Below are 21,374 nucleotides of genomic sequence, written 5' to 3' on the forward strand. Positions count from 1 at the left end.
TCAGAGGAGCTTAACCTTGATATATTTTACACCATTATTAAAGCCAGGTGGCCTACACAGAGGTCAACAACTTCTCAAAGGGAACATGATACCTAGTATTTTGCTTTGCCAGATCAGAGTTAAGAACATTGCTTTCTCAGAAGGGGCTCAGGAGGAGCCAGGAAAGGATTTTGTTTCTTTGCAAAACTGGAGTGTTTTTCTTCATTGAACCAGTTTGTTTAGCCATGTCTTTCCTCTGTGTAAGGTTCAATCCCTCTGACTCCAATCTTTAATTTAAACAGTGGTACTTCGCTATAGATGAGATATATTTTTTAAAGTTTATTTCTCATAGGATAAAAGTTTAAATATTATAAAGGCAAATGTTTCTAATACTACAGTTTGTGATCAGCTGTGATTCCCACTGAATTTGAAAAAATATTCACAGAAAATGTCGTGCATATAAATGTGTTATTTCTTGTAGTATGTTTATTGTACACACAGCACAAAATTTTACTTCATTGATATGCTAGGGAGACATTCAGTGAAAACACAGCTCTTATCTTTGAGTTCCATAGGAAGGGCTGGTTACATTGCATTTTCTGACCAGCTGTACTGAAGAGTAATATCTTCATTTGGGGGTGGATGAAGTAATTAAGTAATCAGTTCAAAAGTGCTGTTTTCTAGATTTGAAAAAGGAGATATTTTCCCTGAATGTTAATGTGGTTTACAGGCTCTGGGCTAGACTATAAACTCTGTTTTTCAGTTGCAAATCTCAAACAAAAAGCAAAACAAAATGCAGAATCTGAAAATGCAATAGAATATTTCCAAGATAGTGTCTTCACATTTTATCTCAGTTGCTGCAACCATTTCTCAATAGGGAGGCCTTAACAAGGGTTTTTAATGCTGAGATCAGACAAAACAAGTCCCAGATACCCTAAGCAATAAACATGTCAATAAAGCTTTAGTGAAAACAAGTATAAGCATACAGTATCACACAGAACTCAGTAAATGCTAGCTTAAAAGAGTGTTATTTGTCAGTAATAATACAATTCTAGTAGGAGTCTTTCTGAAAACTTTCAGTTTGTTTCTACTGAATATGGAGCAAACCTAACATAAATTAAGATAAACAATACATAGCAAAACCTTCAGAATGGCTATATTTTGGTAATATTTTAGGATTTAAACAAAATTCATTGTATTGGTATCAGATGTATTCTATGTCACCTTTACACATTTCTTTAACAGAAGACTTAAGGCCTTGTGGGCTGGAGGATTAATATCTTTAAACTGGCAATATCACAGTGCTCAAAGCACAGAAGTTACATACCCATAACTGAAGTTTTAAAGCAACTGAAAGACTGAATAATTCCAAATTAAGACCAGGATATTAAGGGTTATCTTGTGTCACATAAATAATTGCATGGGATTATTAATGTCAGACTCTCTTACCTCATCTCAATGCTTAGGTTTAAATAGCTCCAGATGAACTTTGGGCAAAACAGATGAATGCTTGAATCTGACTAAATAACTCATCTATACTCATGATTTAGGATACTAAATCTAAGAGCCCAGAAATTAAAAGCCAGTTACATCATCTGTTCTTCTAACACAATCTGGTCACATTTTTGATTTACAGCTAATTGTTCTGCGCATTTGTGAGGTTTTGGTCACAGCACTTTTCATAAAAACAGCTCTGGAAGAACTATCTTTTTTACCCTTCAGTATACTCCATTCTATGTAGAATGCAAGTTTCATTCTGTCTTTTAAAATGGAAATGCAAATCACAAAAGTGTCAAATTGCTTCTGATAAACATGGCTCTACCTCTGAAAGCTTCTGGGTTTTGAGGTTTTATATATAGAAAGAATATGAACTATATTCCAAAGAAGTATAAGCATAAAGTAAGGCTGCTATAGGCAGATTTAACATGAATTCTTATTATTTGCATGTTGAGTTGTTTGCCTCTATGCTTCTTCATTGCAAGTAAGTATTTCCTAAAGGCTGAGCAATATCCCAAGTATTTGACAAACTCTATGTTTTGTCTTCTGAAGCTGTATAGGCACAATATTGCCAGCCAAATGGTGAAAATTTCTTGACTCACTCTGGATTCATATAAGTTTTCATTTTTTTTTTTAATCTGTGACTGAATTTCTTCAACATGATGATAGATTTTTATAGTAAAACAAGATTTGTAGACAACAGCGAGAGTGTGTTGATGGTAGCTGGTTACTATAAGGCACAGGGGATACAGAGCAGCTGTTGATGAATGTCCCTGACAGTATATACATAACTGTCTGGAATCAGTTTTTGTTACAAACACATTTACATTAATTCATAATGAGTATTTCAGCTTCTTTCTTCAAAAGTAATTTAGCATTTGAATGTTTTCCCCTTTACAGTTATATAGCTTTTTCAGCATTTAATTCAACTCCTATTTTTGTACATTTACCTTCTGAAAACCCAATGGATCCTTTAATTGGCTAAAATTTCATTACAGCAACAAAACTTTCTGGGAGCGAACTGACTATATTCATTGTAAGATTTTTGTTGTCTTGACTGCGTGAATCATTGCAGTGACTAAGAGTTCATTTCTGTCCTCTGACTTTCTTCAAACTACATTTTCTAGGCAGTCTTTGTTTCTGTCTTCTTCTATTACAGGTCTGAAGATTCAAAGAAACTGTTTATTAATACCTTCAATGCCTATGTTGTTCTAGAATTGAAGCATATTCAGTTGCATTAATTTATCAATAATTTAGTTTCTGGTTTCTATTACTATGTATTTTCAAAGCTGCAGAAGGCCAAATAAAGTGCATTTTCTAACATAGTAGTGGAATGCAGAGATTAATATAATACTTTGTAAGAGTGTCCTTCCACGAATCAAGGAAAAATTAAAGACCTGTAATTTCTAGAACCAATTATTTGTCCCTGAAACCAAGTACCTTTCTAATCACGTCAGAATTTTGTAAAATTCTCTTTTGAAAGCTTTGAAAAGTCAGCATCATGTAGCTTCATAGCAGTGAATTTTACTGTAACTTACACTGTTTAATGCTTCAGCTAACAGCCCTCAAAGGAAGCATTTTGTGCAGAAGTGGAGGCAAACAGTCTTCTGAGGACAAAGTTGGTTTCGGTAATGGTGGGCACACAGTAGGGTCCCCAGCAGTGTTCACAGGCAGTTCAGAGGCCTATGCCCACCATGAGCTCCCATGGGAGGGTGTAGTTCTGCGGGTCAGGGGCTGCAGTGGCCTCTGGGGCCTCTCTCTGGGGCCACAAGCACCAGTCTGCACTTGCAGGAAGCATGTACTGGTAGGGGGGTTTGCAACAGGAATCATGAAGCTGGGGGAGGAGGTCAGCAGACCACATCTCTTTCAAGACACTGCAGTACAAGAGCTGAAACTGCTTTTCCAAGCTGCACTGAGGAAGCAGAGACAGCACCTATGCTTGTTAGGCTGGGAAATGGAGACAACCAGGCTGGTAAAGACTGTGATCTTGTGAACTCTGGTACCAGGATCATTGTTCCTTTTCCACAAGCATCTATGACCTGCAGAGCAGTTTTGGGGAGCCAGCAGTGGCAAGGGCAGGGACTTCTTCCCATCAAAGACTTTGACCTGCCTGTGCCTGACACCTGTGGCAGCACTGGCAGGATAAGGCAAAGAATGGGTGGTGCGAGACTCCCTGCTGTGGGAATGAAGGGTGCTAAGCTGACTCAGCCTGTTAGCAGGGGACATTTGCTGCCTGCTGAGGGGTTTGGTCCAGAACATCACGGAGGGGCTGACAAAGTTTGTTCAGCTTGACAGTTGGTCAGGCTATTATTCCACATTTCTTCTCCATAAGAGCACTAGCAATATGTCTGGGAGGTTAGGACTTCATAAGTAGTGATGAAACATATTCAGGGAATGAGGAGACGGACTTGGTGCCTGGTGACTTCTGCCTGGTCTTGCTGGTGAATGGGAAAGGCTTGCAGAAAAATGAATGAATCTTGGAAGTCAAACGCTGGTTGCACATTTGGTATTGGCAATACAGTTTTAATTTTTATGACCATGTGACCTTTGTGAGGATTGCTTGGAAGAGAAGGGATCCATCTGACCAAATCAGGAAAAGTGTGTTTGTTACCCAGCTGGGTGACCTCAACAGAATTAATCAATTAACAGGAAGGAAGGGAAAGAATGGTCAACAATCAATTCAAGAAGCAATGCACCAAGCTGGCAGACAAAATAAGAGGGATCATATAAGCACTAAGGACTTCAACAGCTGGACTACTGCCATGGACAGAGGCAGATTCTTCATGAAGGACAGATTGGGAAAGTAAAAATGGAGGGCTGCCTTTTATGTAGGACAGCAGGATTTATGGCATTCTTTGTCTGGGTGATGGGCCAACCAAATTAGTGTGCAGACCAAAAGTGGGAAATACTGTGATAGGTGTCTGCTGCGTGCTGTATTAATAAAGAGGAAGCAAGTTATGCCCTCTTCTGACAACTTCACATTCATAGGCCCTTGTCTTCTTGGGAGAATTGACTCATGTATGTTGGAGGGACAACACAATAGGGCACAAGTAATTCAGGAGGTTTCTGAAGTGCACTTCCAACAGCTTCTTGACACAGGCAGTCAGAGAACCAGGAACAGGAGATAAACTACTGGACCTAGCACAGAACTGGAAGAAAGCAAATTCGTCCTGTCTCCACGACAGCAATCAGAGTTATTTGGATAACCACAGGCCAGTCAGCCTCCCACTGGTCCATGAGAGTTCATCTTGTTCACGCAGACAGTTGCTTACTTCTCCTCAGTTTAATTTGGTTTTGGTTTTGTTTTGTAAAGAAGACAAAGGTTTTATTTAATCTGCATGGTTTAACCTATAACATCTTTAAATCATGTTCAATGATTCAAATGGTTCAATAAGTTTAACATCTTGCCAAAACCTAAAAAACTTCATCTTGATAGCAGTTAAGAAATGGTGGAATGATGTTAAGATATTAGTTGTTCTTTGGGTTTTGGTTTTTTTTAATGTAGTATTTCAAGTTTAAGTTTTCTTAATGAGTAATTTTACTAAATATCAAACAACAGAAGATTTTAACAACTCTCTCAGGAAATCAGGAAAAAACAGAGCACCTTTATTAGCCCACTGTGTTCACATAATTGGATCACTTGCCCTCTGCCACCACTGAGTGAAACATTTGTATTGACACACAGGTCAAGTATCCATTAAAATAGTGATAAATCAATCACCATCCTTGCCCCCATGCACAGAAGTACAGGAGCTCTGAAGTAATGACTGATGTTCAATGACAGCTTAGTGGGCTTTTCTGTCTCACATAATGAGACAGAAATCTTGGGTAGTTAATTAAGGCACTGTGTATTTGAACACCTTCATAAAAAGTCAGTGAATCAGTTGACACAAATCAAGGCGTGAATCCAAGAAACTGCAGGTGGGATGAAGTGCACAGAGCCTATCAAAGCTCATCACATTTGAAAGTCAAAGATGTGAGTTCCTCAGTTGGAAAATTCAAAATTATGTATGCTTCTCTTTTTCTTGGTCTTTAGTGCTTTTTTCTGTACAGCATATAAGAGCTATGTGTACTGACTGCAATTTATACACTGAAGTGCAACCATGTTTTTATGTTTAGTTTACATAAACAGTTATTAACAGTATCCCAAAACCTTCCTATTGAAATAATTCTCTGTAATTATTTTCTTTACATTTTCTTTGAGCAATAGTAGTTATCTGAATTGGCAGATTTTGCCAGCCTGTTTACATTTCTCTAATAAACACAAAATGAAAATAATCTTGCAAGGTGGCAGGGTGTTTGGCGATGTCAGTGTAATTATTGCAAAGGAAAGGAAGCATCCTCATAAGATGACCAGTCTATTTAGTGGAGAAAAATTCCCTGATGAGTTTTCTTCCTTTATGTTTTCAGAGTGTAGCTTTTACCTATCTATATTGTGGTCATTTCTAATAGAAAATTCAGTGGGAATAAATATTTTGATCTCTGGTGGGTGTCTCATTCTCACTTTACAAAAGCTATCCTAGCCATTTAAGACTACCCCTTAAGGAAAGTCTTTTCATGTCTTGGGATAATAATAGACTTCTCTAGAAGCAGTATTAGGATTTGGGACTCTATTAAATCATAGAGAGCTCTCACTCACTGAATCCTGCCTTAGATTTTGCTGTAAAAATACATGAAGGACTGAAGAAAGTGCAGTCAGTTTCTCTTTTGAAAACAACTCCTGAAATGTACAGCAATCTCTTTTCTGTCTCATACACCATGAAAGTGAACTCCATCATCTGCTCGTGATGGCCTGTTACAGAGGCAGTCCAGAACAAACGCTGTCACAATAGTGCTGCCAAATGAATATTCATTGGGGGAAATGAAGTTCTCCCTGGCAAAAGGAGATTCAGTCCTCTGACTGTTGTTCTATAATGAACCTAAGATTAGGAAACTGCAGACAAGCAATAGTATAATTTAATTCCTTTGGATCAGATGTTTCTCCCCAAACAAGAGAGAATTTTCTAAGTAGGAATTAAATATTCAGATATTTTGATTTGTCATTATATTCATTCAGTAAAAATAATGTAAGCCATTCATCTGTGGCACTCATTAGACATTAACACATTCAGTACCTCTGTTCTTCTTCAGTCATTGTTCCGACCACTGCAATCATGGGCTGCTGCTGTGGGCCAGCCTACTTACCCTCTAAGAGAACGTTCAGTAGTATTCAGAATTACCTTTATCTCATTCCCACGTAGATTATAAGAGTTTTCATGTCTTCAGTTAGTGTTTTTTTTTTCCTGATTGTTAAATGGAAGCTTGATATCTGATTTTTTTCCCCTTTTAAAACACTCAGTAACTGGTTTTTGTATCCAATTGCTTTCTTGACTTTTTTACTGTTGAGACTTCAACACATTATTTTGTCTAATGTGCAACACTTACGTGTTTTGGCAACTGGTGCTTTTTTTGGAAAAACATAATTGCAAACATAAGCATAATTTATTATCTGACAGAAATTAGGACAGAATAAAGAAAATACATAGATCTGATCTCCAAATGAGGGAAAAAAACAACTAAAACCAAACCATAATGGCTCTCCCTACCACTCTCCCACACATGCATCTTGAGTGTATTAGTTGAGAAGCTGGAAAATTCATTATGCATACATATAATGGAGACAATAATCATGTCACACTTTTTATAGTACAATGACTTTTCTTCACATTGGCATGAGGTCATTGCAAGATGGCTAAAATAAAATGAAGTTAGAACAGTCTTTCATTAGTTGCTGATTCTCAGGCTGATTGTTTTCGCTTCATTTCCTTTAGATTTGCCTTTTGATCTGTTTTCTATCCTTATTTGTAGACAGGCAGAAACGCTAGCCAAAAAAAAGGAAAAAAAATAGAGAGGTGATTATTCAATAATCCTGCTGAAGATTCATCTGTGCCACACAACTGTACCTGCAGAAAAAAAATCAGAAACACCAAAATGATGAATAACAATGAGAGGAACCTAAATAAATGTCTGTGTGGTTTTTGACTAAGTGCTAAATTCTGACATTGTTTTGCTGTACTCACTTCTGCATTATCAATATGTGCCTAAGCATTGTAAATCCCATTTCAAAACAACAAAATTAGGGCATGTAGACATTCTTAAATGACACTCTCAAGCTTGGAAGATAATCTTTCTCCATCTGAGATATTTAAGTGAATCATTCATTTTAATAAATTTGTGTGTCACTGAAAACTCGTGTAAAATTACAGTCCCCTTTCTAAACCAGGGCTGTAGCAATTGAATAGCAGTCCAAGAGTCAAAAAAACTCCCTTTCTATGTATTTTCTAAATATTTTGCAAAATGTTACACGTATGTTTTATATACTAATTTTCATATAAAGGGCCAAGAAAAGATTAGTCAGGATAGAAATTCCTTTGTGTGCAAATAAAACACGTGGGTCTATGGTTTGATATGAAATTTTAGATGCTTCATGATAAGGTGTATGTTCAAAATATGCAATATGCATTGCTTAAAGAGGAGGAAAGACACACATGGAGATTTGACATATTGTGCTTATTATTTATCTACTAATTAAATTGAGTAGTTCTGCAATTGGATTCACATTTTATGCACATTGTTTATTATGTCTTTACTTAAATAATAGCATTACATTCACTTTACTTTTTAATCTATGGTCATATAATTAAGCAACTATAAAATGTTCATAAAACCTGGTAGTGCATGAATTCTATGAGAAACTGTTTATAAAAAAGTGTATTACGTTAATATATTAAACAGAATGAAATTACTCTTTTGCTCCCTAGTTAACCCTAATTACTACACTCATAAACTACATAACTTGTGAGTCCAAGAAAAATTAAATTGATAATTAATTCAATTTCTTTTACACCATATATTATATTTAAATTAAAATTATTTCTACTCAATTATATATATAATTTTATTTCTTATTAAATCATTTTCCTCACTTTCAGGTAAATAGAAGTTCATATTACTCAGAATGTATTAGAATTCACATATTTAAGGAAAGAGGCAAAATAGCAATGACAGGGATGTTTCTCTGTCTATGAACAACTTAAGGCTATCTTTTAGTATCTTGACTTAGAAAGTTAATGCAATTGGCCTTCTATTCTAAAGGGCAACTGAGAAGTCTCATGTCCATGTATGGTCAATTATTTTACTTATTTTTAAAATTATAAATTGCTTACTTTAATGTTTAAAATAAAATTTGTATTTCAGTGAGACTTCTAGGTATTCTTACCAAGCATCAAAGGGCCAGGTTGTTCTCTTGAAGGTAATGAAACTTGGCTGGTCTAGAAGCCCTTTTCTTTCCAAAGAAAGCAGCTTTGTCTGCCATTCCTCTGGACAGACTGTAGAAATCCTGCTGTTCTTATGAGACTTGTGCCATAAGAAGTCATCAATTTCTCACATCCAGCAAAGAATGCAGCTCTGAGTTGTTAATCTGCTATACAGTCACTCATATAACTGTGCTTCTTAATTCTAAGGTAGCTCAAAGAACTTTCCATGTGAGCATTTTGATGTTTCTTAAAGATAATGTGAGCAAAACTCATGGAAGATGGGGAATAATAAAGATTTTTCAGCAAAATTTTCCCTCAGAATTTCAGCTGTGAGCAGCATCCATCTATAATTCCATCCAGAATTCATGCCTAACAAACAGTATATGCAAAAGTATATGTAGACAAGGACAGGTGAAAGAGAATATGCTCATTTTATTTTATCTATTTCAGTTTTATTATGATGAATACATATTTCAAGCTGTCTTTAGTATTCACTAATTGAATTTTTTTTTTTTTGCTTTCATATCCAAGAGCCAGTCCTACAGTCCATGTAACTAAAAAATAGTATCTGATCTTTTGTTATTTTCTGGTTAATATATGTGTTAGTATCTGGGCAAGGTACAAATGGATGCTTGATATAGGTCTCAAAACTTACCAAAATGCATAAGGGAGATGACAAGTTTTTTAGGTACTAGATTTCCATCTTTCTGTGGAATATGCTGACTTTTCTAGAATATGTTTTCACCCTCCTTAAGCAAGATCACTGTTTAATCAACACCTTTGTAGTAACCTTTTCTCTCCATCATGAACACAAAATAGGTGATAATTACTTGCAAAAGCCACAGAAAATTTTTCTTAGTTACAGATTTATTAAATATACTGAGCCATATGACTCACATTAAGGGATACCAACAATATTGTACTCTTTAAAAAGTGAGGAAAATTAGGATAAAATAGCTATGTTTTATTTCTTCAATGATACATATTTCAGGTGACTTTTCAGATGTGCAAACATTTTCAAATTACTGTCACAATTTGACAGCAAGGCCATTTTTCCCTTTTTGATATTTTGCTTTCCCATTCTTTGAGAGATTCCAGTGCATCAGCTGTTGTTTCAGCTGTGTCCAGTACCTGGCCATATGTGCACTATATGTTTGTTTTGTGAGAAATAAACCATCACAGAAGGTAAGTTCAGCTTAGTATTTCAAAGCCTTATACAACCAAAGTCTGAAATTGTAGTAACACACTGCATTGCTGTAACATAGGAAGAGCAAAGAGGAAATTTTTAATAAGAGGGGCAATAAATTGCAGTAACAACCAGTTCAGGCTAGTTTGACCATCAGCTATTTATTCAAATTCTAGGTAAATGTAAATAGAACATAAAATGGAAGTCTGATCATTAGAATTCTAACTGCTGATAAGCAGGAATTTTTTTTTTTGAGAGGGAGTCTAGAGAGTCTTAAATCATATATTATCAAACTCTATTTTTTTCCTTCCTTGTCTCCTATTTATTTTCTTATTGGAAGCTTTTTAAAGGCCCTTCTTCACAAATCTGTGTTGGCCTGATTTTGGATCACTGTTTATCATAAATGTTACTGACAACCTCATTTTTTCTTTACGGCAGTAGGTGGAACTCAATTATAATTCTGTGTTATATATGCGTGTGTATATATAGCTGTCTATATATATATATATGTAGATATGCGTGTGTATATATATGTGTGTGCATATATATAGGTGTATATATATATATATATTTAAAATTGCTAATGCCTCTGGAGTGGTTTTGATTAAAACAAAAACAACTTTCTTACAATAAAAGGGCTTTTACTAGTTTCGGAAAGATTTGATGCATACACCCTCCAAGTCTTTGGAAATGTTTCTGTTTTCTAAAAATAACTTCATATATCATCTCTCTGTCCTTTATTAGGGATGCTGAAAATAGTGAAGAGCATAAGCAGTAGAAGTCTTCTAAAGCTTGTTTTACTTAATCACTTAAATTATATGAACTTTCATTTAGATGCAGTATATAGTTAGCTATTTACATATTTGCGCAGGAAAACAAATGAGCAATTTAACTCTATGATAAAATGCAATTTTAGAACAGCCTATAGTTATTGTTTTGTCCCACCTTAATAACAAACACCTGATCTGGCTGTTCTAGGTATTCCGTTCTCAGCAGGTTGCAATTTCCAGAAGACATTCATTACTGACTAGTTTATATCCATGCTTTCATATAAAGTCCATGACACTAAATGTTTCATCTGTGTCTCCCTAATGTTTACCATCCTGAAGTACCTGCTTGGAGCTGTGGTATTTTCCATAGCTATCCTTTGTAGAGAGGTAAAGATATGAATTTTAAAACAACATGGTGAATGAATATTTATCATCATGTTTTTCTTTTTCTAATCTCTTCTACTTTGCCATAGCATGAACAAAGTGGAAGTTCTCTGTTAGAGTTTTATAGTTGAATATAGCTATATATAGCTGTGAATTTTGGTACAAATACTAGAAACTAGTCTAAGGTCTTCTTAGAACACTGGCTCTTTTCATGAGAAAACTGAGCACCTTCCTGATTCCATATTTAGTCTTGGCATTTCAATTCCTGACAGTTTCTTACTCTTTTTCAGTAACTGAACTTAATGAATTTTTATTCCCAAATATTTTTTCTCTTGCAAGTTTGTCTTGATGTGTAAAATAGTGTTTTTAGAAACACAACCTGTTAAATTATCATACTATCTCCAGCACAAAAAAAATGCAACTATGTAACTAGACTGCATATAAAATCAATAGTTTTATTAAATTTGGTAAAGAGAGATAAATATTTGGGAAAAAAATCAAGTTTTAATGATTTACAAATAGATAAAAATTTTACTTTTTTACCAAAAGTATTTATTTCTTTTTCCTTGTATGATTTTCTGCAGCCAAAATATATGTACATATGGTATTCCAAAAATGCCTCAGCACAGCTTCTTTAGTAGCTAAAAGGTCTGTTTAAGGTTTTACTCTGGTTAAAAGATAAGTCTTTTAAACAGGCAGTGACCTAGATATTATAATTCATATTCTGGCAGTTCTCCAAATGTTGAAGTTATTTATGTCTGATATTTTAAATATTAAACCAGCAGATTGATACTATCAAAACCACTGGGATCCTACCTCATTTTTTTGCAGTCATCATTTATAACAGTACTCCTTACTATGAAGAGTGCAGATCACGCATGAAACCTTTTTTTAGCCAAATGTTACCTAGATTGAACTTTTCCAGTATTTCTTACAGTTCAATATAAAACACACACACAAAATCAAAGAACAACCCACCAAATGAACAAAATCCACAAGGATTCATTTAAAATTAATTAACCATACGGGGATTGTTTGTTCCTTATATTAAAATAATCAGCAATATTGCCTTATTTTCAATCTTACTTATCTATGTTAATAGTATTTCCATTCACATTTGTAAGCAGGTTATAAAAATTAAATAGAAAATGTAAAGCAAGTTTTGTTTTTTTCAGGGTGAAGCTCTTTCAAAACACAAACCAATTATTTCATTCTAAACAAACATCATGTTTTTCAGAATCCTAGTAACAAGAAATATTATTGTACACTTTGATGCAATGGATAGCCACCCAAATTCGGAAAATATCCATTTTGTTCCCATGAAGTCAGCAAGACTAGGCAAGACAACTGGTATTGTTACCAAGAATAGTGTTTTCTGTAGACAATACTAGATTTTTAAGTGATAGGCTGAATCAGGAGTGACTATTCACCACTTAAGTGAAGTAAAACGGTTAAGATGGCAAACAACCAGAAGTATGAAGCTGAAATTAATTTAATATCTGCTGTGTTTTATTTTTTGAAAGGGCCTGTTGGAAGAAAGACCAACTAAAAACATACAACATAGAGCACATAACATTTTTCCATCACTGTATTCTAAAATCTCCCTAGTGTATTCCATGTCTTGTGTTTGATTACCTCTTGAATGACTCCCATCTGGGGAAAGAAAAAACAAACCACAATATAAAACTTGAGGTACACTCATAGCATTAAATTTTCATGTTGACTTGTCTTCATGGATGAAGATGATGAGTAATACAAGAGTACCTTGATTGTTGAATTTGTCAAAAAAATCAGAATAAATTTTAAAATCTAAAATCCAATCTGTCCCAAACTCACTGAATTGTATTTCTCAATAAATATGAAAAAGACAGTAAAATAATTTAAAAATATATTTAGGAATAATAAGTATCAATTGAGAAGAAATTGGAACTAAACGTACCTGCAATTACTTGTAGAATCTAATTGTCATTACATGAAGAGAAATAAAGATCAAGTAATTCCCCCAGGGAGTTTAATTCTTGTGTAGAATGAATATGGCTAAAGACATCCACCTCTTGAAGCTTCACTGAAATTGTTGTAAATAAGAGTCATCTGTATATAAAATATATATACTACGTTTCATATATAAAGAACATATATATCATGAAATCAAGAAAGCAAACTGACAGTACAGACCCTGAGTCAAATACAAGTACAAGATGATAGTGCAGAACAAGTAGCCCAAAGGTTTTTATAGCTCCTCAGTTAATCACAGGATTTACATTGTTTCATAACTCCAAACTCCATTAGCCAGGGCGGATTGCTAGTTTTGTGATCCAAGTATTGAACTGAAGGCAGGCAGCATGCAAGATGAGATCATCCAAGGCCTCATTATCTAAAAAACTTAAAGCCCCATATAATTTCAACCCTTAAAAAAAAATTATTTCCAGAATCTTAATCCAATCTCATTGGCAGTGAAGCTGTGATAGTCAATATTCCAATGACAGAGAAAGTGCAGTATCAAACTTGTGCCTGGAAAGGCTTGGAAAGGCAAATTTTCTTTTGAAGTTATTTCATTATCTTAATGTTCCACAGCAAAAGTTCTGTGAATAGCTAGAATGGCAAACCACTGGAGAAGAGATAGCCACTTACGTGTAAGAAAAACTCAAAGAAACAAGTATTCACTTGGAATTAAACCTTGAGTGTTTTCTGTTTCTGGTTTTCTGACTGATCAGAATAAGCATATAATACAGTTCTATGCAGAGAAAAAAGGAATAATGCTGTGTCTGTATTAAGCTAAGTCAAGATAAATATGAAGAGAAAAGTGGGAGAAAACCCAATGACTTGTTAAGTATTCTCTTACTCATGGAAGCTTGATATTTCTACATAATAGGAGAAATTTGTAAATGTGGCACTTGAGTCCATACTTGATATTTCAGTGACTATAATTCTTGCTATGTAATAATACACAGATAATGATCTTGCCTTAAGTGTCTAGCATGACTCCTCGTAAGTGCCACTGACAAGAGCTTTCCACCAATAACTTCGTTATCAGAAAATCGTGAAAAGATTTGAATTGGAAGAGAGGAGTTCCATCCGCCCTTCCAAGGGCAGGGACATCTTCCACTAGACCAGTTTACTCAGAACCCCATCCATCCTAGTCTTGAGAACCTCCAGGGATGGGGAGTCCACCATATCTTTGGAACAACCTATTCCACTGCCTCACCCCTCCCTTACAGAAACTAATTTCTTCTTGGTATCTAATCGAAACCTACTCTCCATATCATCCTATCACTATGTGCCCTTGTGAAAAATTCCTCTTCAGCTTTCTTCTAGGTTCCCAGTAGGTACTAAAAGGCCACTATGAGGTCTCCATGCTGAACAGCCCCAGCTCTTTCAGCCTGTCTTCACAGGAGAGGTGCTCAAACCGCTGCGATCAAAGTAGCGACTCTCCTCTGGACTGGTTCCAACAGGTCAACATCTTTGTTGTGTTGAGGGTCCCAGACCTGGACACTCCAAAGTGGGGGGGGTGGTCTCAGAAGAGCAGGTCACTCTACCAGGGGGTGTAATATTGACTTCAGTTTTGGGGTCTTTTAGGCTTGTCTTCCTTATCAGCAATGTTTTCAGAACCCTCTACTTCTTCTACACAGGAATAGGTGTGTTCAGGACACATGACACTATCAAAAAAATTTTATCTCTTTCCTTTCTTGGTGATAATTTCTCCTAAATTATTTGTAACTGTCATATTATTATCCAGTCTTTTCACTGAATGATATTCTGCACAGTGTGACTGCTATGCTCAATCAAATTCATTTTCAATACTGACTCCCACTGGTTATGCAGACAAAGATGATATAAAGCCCATAAGCTGACACACATTCTAACGCCCAAAGTACCAAAAAAAAAAAAAAACAAAAAAAAAAGACCAGGCATAAAAAAACCTCTGACCAGGCATAAAAAGAAAAAAATGTCTATAAAGGCTGTAATTAGGATTTGAAACAGAACTGGAGAAACACCACAAAGAACTTTATTCCAAAATTAGAAAATTCTACAGGATCTTACATCACTTGTTTGCCCTGCAATTCAAACATCAACTCTACCTTCTTAGGCAATCTTTTTCAAACTAAGAGATGTATTTCTAGAAAAGTAAAGTAAATGAATAAAAATATTTAAAAATACATAATATACTCTGGAGAGCTATTATTAGAGGGAAAACATGATATTGAGTCTATGCAACAGTTTGAATACAAATGGTAGGATTAAGTTTTAAGGAGTTTACAAGATTAGTTCAGGTTCATCAAAAACATGAAATTCTAATTCCACAAACTTACTCCTTTTCGTAAGGCTTTGAGAATTTTTCTGACAGTATTGTAACTATATCAAGTAAACGAGAGGATACAAAGGAAGAGTTATTCTTTTTATCTTCTCCTGCAGAGGTGCTAATAGGAAAGAAGATGATATTGGTCTGCTTTATTTAAACCTAAATATGAAGTGGTTTTCTGAAAGAGTCAGAGCCTTATAAATACTGTTTTTGCAGGGCACTGCCTTACATGAAGTAAAATTATGATCATCTGTTGCACATTACATTCCAAAATATAGGTTGGAAAATTTGTCAAGTATAAGCCACTGATTAATGACAAAATTAAAAGAAAAAAAAAAAACAAAAAAACCTGTAATCCAGATGACTTGGATTCTTTTTCTCTTGTATAGAGATTTTACCCAGTCATTTACTGGCAACTGTAGCCATCTATTTAGCAATTCCTTCTTCTTTATATTTTAAGTCTCTCCTAAAGTTCCCAGAGGAATTGTCGTTTGGCGCACGAACTAGTTACAAAAATTTCAAATATGTAATATGATACGGATATTTGTATTCGTAGTGCCTGAGACCATCAAAATAGGAGAAAAATTTAAATCCTGTGTCTATACACTTCTTTTCTTCTGTCTGGAACTTGCCCATGCCTTACAAGTTTTTCTCACTCCACTTTCAAGGAAGAAACTGAAGAGAAGATATTACAGCTGGTTAGGGGTCAGTAGCTCTGACCCAGGAAGAGGTGACCGGTCTGGAAAGATGGTCCCAAAACGAATCGCCTTCCCGATGCCCGGTGTCTTCCCTCAGCTGCTGGCAGGAGGGCCCTTGCAGAGGCTGTCAGCTCTTTAGTGATTGTCAGCTCGTGATTTCAGCTCAGCTCTGCAGGGCAGCCTCCAGGCCAAGCCAGAGAGAGACGAGAGGCTCGTGTGGCTGGTTCTGCACGAGGGAGCTTCATTGGTCTGTACTCCAGCGAAGGGGAAAACCAGGGACGAGCAGCTCTCTGCCCTCGCAGGGGCAGAGGGCTAGCTCTTATAGGGATACAGGGGGTGGGTGTCAGAGGGTAAAGGCCAACGGGTTACAAAGGATCTGCACAGGGTCTCCTAAAGGATTGTGGGTTTGTCTTTTCTCGCCGTGACCACAGAAGTGGCTGTCTTTCCAGGGAGTCCTGCTGGGAGATTGAGCAACCTCCTTATCTCAGCAGAGATCCCTCCAGGGCAGTGGCTGGGCATACCCTACAAGAAGAGAATAGCTTTCTTATGGAAAAAGTCAAGATTATGGCTTTTATACTATGTAGTTTAGCAAATTTACATGAGCTAAACAGATTTGAACACTTTCGGAAATCTCTTGTAATTGTTTGTGGTTTGTAGTAGATGAATTTCACTTCTGGCATATGGTATTAAAAAGTATATTTTAGAATGTCTCTTTCCTGATCTTAACTCCCTAATTTTTCTGACTTCTGACAGTGCTGGGAATGTGTCTAATGTACAGTCACTGCAACAGCAACAGTAGGGTACAAAATAATACCAGGACACATTAACAAGTCAGAACTGAAATGAGGATGACTGATGACTGTGAAAGAAATGTAGAAAACCATATATTGACTTTAAAAAAAGGGTTAATTTGTTTTATTGCTTAGTTGCATAAAAAACAGGGCTAAAACTTCAGGCAAGTATTTTTTTAAAAGTATGTTTGAACTTCACTTTCATGTATTTTTTTCATTTCTTTTTTATCTGTAAATTGAAGCACAGATTCTCCTAGCAGTCTTTCTCTCCTATGATAATACCTCACTTTATGCAGTGAGGTGTCATCAAAAATATTTTAGTAAATTGCAAAATCTTCTTACAGCTGGAGATTACATACAGGAAAAAATATTTACTTTCTCTCAATAATAGGGGAACTTTCTTTTTTATATAATTTTTTCTTCTAATCAAACTTGTGAATTTGTTTTCTGTGAAATATTTGCTAAACAATGCCAAATGTCTTCCTTTCTGTGCCCTTCTCTGAAAATGCTATTCTTTCTCTCTTTTGTAACAGGAGTTGGAATTCACAAAGTTGAGGTAGGAAACTCATTTTATTACTGGGTAATTTAACTAATTTACTAAAGCCAAGGGTATTAAAGCTTTATGATGTTATTCTTGTGATTTGTGTCTAGCAGTTATTCACTATGGCAACTTACAGAGAAGGTTTACAGTCAGCACAATATAGAGAACTACTGTGGATTCTTCTTGTCATTGGTGTGTTGGATAAGATTTTAATCTAAAATGATCAATTATTTTTATGTATTTATAAATAGTTCTGAAGTATAATGACATATTCTAAGTCCTGTCTTTCCAGTGAAGCTGAACTTTTCCTGTAATTTATATTTGACCTTTATCTGGAACTCAGGAAAATAGAAAGTTTTTAGGGAGCTGTAGCTTCACTGGGCAGTGGAGTACATTCTTTCATCTTTCCAAAATTGTCTTCAAACAAAAAGAGAGGGAAGATGGTACTCCTGACTAAAGATAGTTCTGAACCTGTTTTATCTACATAGATTCAAGATAAAGCTGGGTTTATCAGAACACACATATAGAAATCAGCATGTCTTTTTGTAACTATATCTCGCAGAATTGGAAACACCCATTAAGTGATATAAATGTCAAGTAGCTCAGTTGTTGCAGTGAAATTGGAGGAAAAAATTAAAAGCTTTTTACTACATCCTCTCAAAACTAAATTTTTAACTTCAGTATTTTGGCAATAATTTACAGTTCTTTATTTGGCTACATTAAATCTTATTTTATCAATGGCTCCTTAAAGGGCAAAGAATATTCATAATGTCTAACTTCTGTTGTGAAGCTTGACATCTTCAGGATGTATCTATATCTTTGTGGAAAAAATGCAATCTATATTACCATCTGTAAAATGACAAATGTTTAGAATAGATTTAAGTATACTGATAAAAACTTCATTTTAGATGTAAACACTTGACAGAAGTTATGCAGGTACACTTAGATAAGACACCGTTTCACATTTCTGTGGACAAAAGATGACTTTCTCATTATTCTGTTAATTTTTTTTTACTAGATTTATTTTTTTTATTTCTACACTCTACCCCAAGCTCCTACTTTTTTCTTATTGAACTATGAGGCATGCACATTTTATACTTTTATTATTTCCTAATAAAGGGTACTTCTTTGTGCATGACCATAACTTTTTTCTTGAAAAATGCAATAAATAATCCCGCAAACATCAGCCAATACAACTTTCTCTGGCATGGTGGCAGTCACCTAGACTACTTTTTGCATCCATTTAAGTGCTGAATAGTTAACTGTGCACACACACACACACACATATATATTATATATATATATAATATAGAAAGAACACCTACAGAATCTTTTTAGAGAATACTAAAAAGTAGGTTTTCACCTAGATTCCTTGCATACAAGTGTAAGAGTGTATAGAAGCTAACATTTTTCTCTGCACAAAGCTCATTAGAGTGTATTGTATCCAATGACAAGCGAACATCGCAGAGGTTCTTTGAGAAATCTCTCCACCTTACTGATACACTCTGACTTTAGATCTAATAGTTCCTCTGCTCCAGCATCTGAAAAGATTCTTTCAGGACTATTCTGAGTGGTTGTTGGAAGAGAAATTACCTAGAAAACAATAATAAATTCATGTTTAGAAATTAAAGAAGTCATAAGAAAAATAAAGGAAAGGGAAAATAGATGTCTTTAGGAGCTTGTATCTGAAAAAAAATTCCATTCTGGTTAAGAATCAGTGTTGTTCACTCTCTTATTCAAAAATGGGAGAAAGCAAGTGACGGTACAGAGAACAGGATTAAACCAGAGAGCAAGCCCTTTGCTTCTGGATGTGGGGTGCTGGTGGCCATCCAGAATTTGTCAAGAGGTCAGTTGGTTAGACCCAATTCAGATTCCCTCCAGTTTTCTGGCTGTGATATCAGTGGGAGGGAATCTATACCAACAAAGCAAAATCTTTAATGTTGTGTGATTTAAGTGTGAGACTATAGGGAATTAAGGAAAATGAAGTTTGGGTTGGTCATACGACCAGCAATCCACCTGAAGAAATAACTGACTTAACCACTGAGCTGAGTCCTTCAGATCTAGCAAACCAGACTTCCCTCCCATTTGCAAAGGACAATCCAAGGCAGAATTTGCCTGACTATGGGGTGTATGAGTATTTTGAACACAATTTATGCTTCTTCATAGAAATATATGTGTGCCCTAACAATATTCTTTTGCATGTCACTCTTTATCTATATACTGGTGTTCTCTCTTCCATATATCAGTATCACATGACCACAACAGAAATCTTTAACGTGTAACAATGGATATTGTAGCAGAAACCAACACACATCTTAGACTAAGTATTCCAGGAAAAGCAAAAGTTGGCCTTAGTTATTATGAACAACTGCTTAGGTTTCTATTACAAGTAATAGATTTAATTGTTATTTAAAACCTTCAGGAAAGAGCAGGTTTAGCTCACACACAACATTATGAAAATTAATGCTTTCATGTCTTTAGGATCAGGACCGGTGTTTGGGATAGGAATTAATCCGTTAGTGATGATGAAATATCAGCATACAAATTCTATACATAATTATATATGTGTATCTATTTTTATCTCACAAATTCATTAATCTTAACCTTTTAACCATAATAAAAGCCATTAACTGATTCAAATAGTCTCTCTGCTTCTACATCCTGTAGATATCTTTAATGTTATCATTCTCAAAAATACATTTACAGACAGTTTGGGCAGGTGTGTGACTGAAAAAGGTCAAAGTGAAATACCCGCATACTTAACAAACATATTTCTGCACTCTGTCACAAAAATCCTTTTGGTTGCATAGCAACAGCCTTTTTAATTACTACTTGCAATCTAGATTTTAATAATTTAATTAGTATTTTTCTTCATTAACTTGTTTCACCCAATAAATTTAATGTATTCAAGTCATCCTTATTTTTAAATGGTCCTTTTAACCTCCCTTCTTTGTCCTTCCAGCATCTTTGGATATGCAGTAGAGACTAAAATCTCATTAATTCCATATCCAAAACCACAATCAAAAGGACTCAGCCTTATGCAATAAGCAAAGCGACATTTTAGGTAGTCTTTGTAGCTGAAGTTGTTGGAGCTCACGTAAGCATTAGTGAAGTCAGTCTGGGTTCATAAAACTAAGGCTTTCAGAGGCTTTCAGAGCCAAAACTTCAGTGACATGTTTAGAGTGGCCTGCCTTTAGCGGTAGTGATGTTAGTGCTTTTGAAACAGTGTTTATCTCATATTATTTAATCTTAGGTAACTACAAATATAGTTCCTTATGAAAAATCCTCAGCTATTGCTCTGTATTAAGGCATTGCTGAAAAGCTGAAGCCTACAAGAACCAAGTACTCTGAGAATAATTATGTGAGAAGGAAGGAGATATTATCTCAACAGCCGCAGAGCACATCCATGTTTACTTTAAGGAGCTAAAGCAGATTCACAGAGCAAGTCAAAGCTGACAGCAGAGCTAAGGTGGTATCACTACTAATAGCCAAGGTTTGCCTGCTAGGAGGGCAAAAATACACGGCAGCAGACACCAAAAAATTCAGCCTGTGTCTACTGGGTATGAGGGAAGAAGATAAAAGAAACATTCCCTCTTAAACAGTTTTCTTAGCAGCAGTGACTTCTGTAATGGCAGGCAGCAAGAAATTTTTAGTCGACAGGAGCATCTATATGATATCTGTTGTCTATGTCCCTATCTGTGCCTACATTCTGAGATAGCATCTGTTGAAGACTTTAATTTTTAAACCTCTCTAAAATTTTAGAAGCATTTATGTTTTCATTAACCATTTATATTTCAAAGAAATATGCTTCTCTCTTATTCCCCCAAATTAACTTTAATCAAAATTCAAATCTGTATATGATAGACTTAAATATCTGAGTATCTGAAACAGAATCTCTTTCTGGTAGACATGTAAGTAGTTTATGAAAGTGGT

At 35.3% G+C, this 21,374-nt stretch overlaps 1 protein-coding gene across 50 annotated transcripts in view; it reads left to right on the forward strand.

Moving 5' to 3' along the window:
* The window catches only part of PTPRD (protein tyrosine phosphatase receptor type D), a 1,180,356-nt gene that overhangs the window by 599,380 nt on the left and 559,602 nt on the right, over positions 1-21,374 (forward strand). For all 50 annotated transcript variants that reach the window (XM_032097314.1, XM_032097313.1, XM_032097327.1 and 47 more), the window contains one exon: positions 17,434-17,456. The gene's annotated coding sequence lies outside the window, so the exon portion shown is untranslated. The remainder of the gene's footprint in view (positions 1-17,433; positions 17,457-21,374) is intronic.

The sequence above is a fragment of the Corvus moneduloides genome, chromosome Z, assembly GCF_009650955.1.
Source record: "Corvus moneduloides isolate bCorMon1 chromosome Z, bCorMon1.pri, whole genome shotgun sequence".
Classification (NCBI taxonomy): Eukaryota; Metazoa; Chordata; class Aves; order Passeriformes; family Corvidae; genus Corvus; species Corvus moneduloides.